At 35.7% G+C, this 832-nt stretch overlaps 1 protein-coding gene across 2 annotated transcripts in view; it reads left to right on the forward strand.

Annotated features, from left to right (window-relative positions):
• Ccser1 (coiled-coil serine rich protein 1) overlaps window positions 1–832 on the forward strand; it is a 610,743-nt gene that overhangs the window by 594,976 nt on the left and 14,935 nt on the right. The window lies entirely within an intron of this gene.

The raw sequence follows: 832 nt of genomic DNA on the forward strand, positions 1-832 counted from the left end.
CCAAAGTACCAAAAAAAGAAGAAACTCAAAAAGTGATTTACAGCCCATTTCTTTAGATGTGGTTTTATGTTGTACTAAACTCCAAAGACAATAAAACAAAAAACCTTAAACGTTCGCTCAGTAATTATACCCTACATGTGGCAGTAGGCCAAAGCAAAATCAAAGGGGTCTAACCTGAAGCCAAGCTACGGGAGTACTTTTAAGTCTTCAGGAAACGCAGAAGATGAAGCAATAAATAAGGGATGTGCTGTTTTTATGAGACAGCATAGTTAACTCAGAATGAAGACATTATTGAGTACTGAGGGCCTTTCTTGATTAGCAGACTAAGAACACAATGACAGATGTAATGCGTACGTACATAATGCATACGTACACACAGTGAAAGAACAGACAGGCTAAAAGGAGAGGAGAGCTTGCCCTAGGGCTGCTGTTGTTACTGAATCCAGATGAGGATGATACAAGCATTCATGGTACCTGTTTCTCTATTTTTCTTAGAAGTTTTCCCCTTGAAAGGACATACCTGTCCATTAAAAAATAAAGTATTTAAAAGAAAATACATACCAATAGTTGGTGTAGTCCAGGACTGACTCATGACTTGGCAGTTCACTCGTAGTATGTATTTGAGAGACATTTGAGGAAGTTTTAATATGAATTGTTATTAGATCACATAAAACTTTTTAGTATTAACAGGTAAAATGATTACTATAAGAAGACAACAAGCAAAGAAATTAAAAAAAAAAAAAAGCAATGCTCTATGTTGTACATTTAGCTAAAAAACACATATGGGCAACCTTGTACCCAAAGGTTAGTATGCTCGCTAATCACTTCTGTT

This window comes from Octodon degus, unplaced genomic scaffold (genome assembly GCF_000260255.1).
Source record: "Octodon degus isolate 3935 unplaced genomic scaffold, OctDeg1.0 scaffold00218, whole genome shotgun sequence".
Classification (NCBI taxonomy): domain Eukaryota; kingdom Metazoa; phylum Chordata; class Mammalia; order Rodentia; family Octodontidae; genus Octodon; species Octodon degus.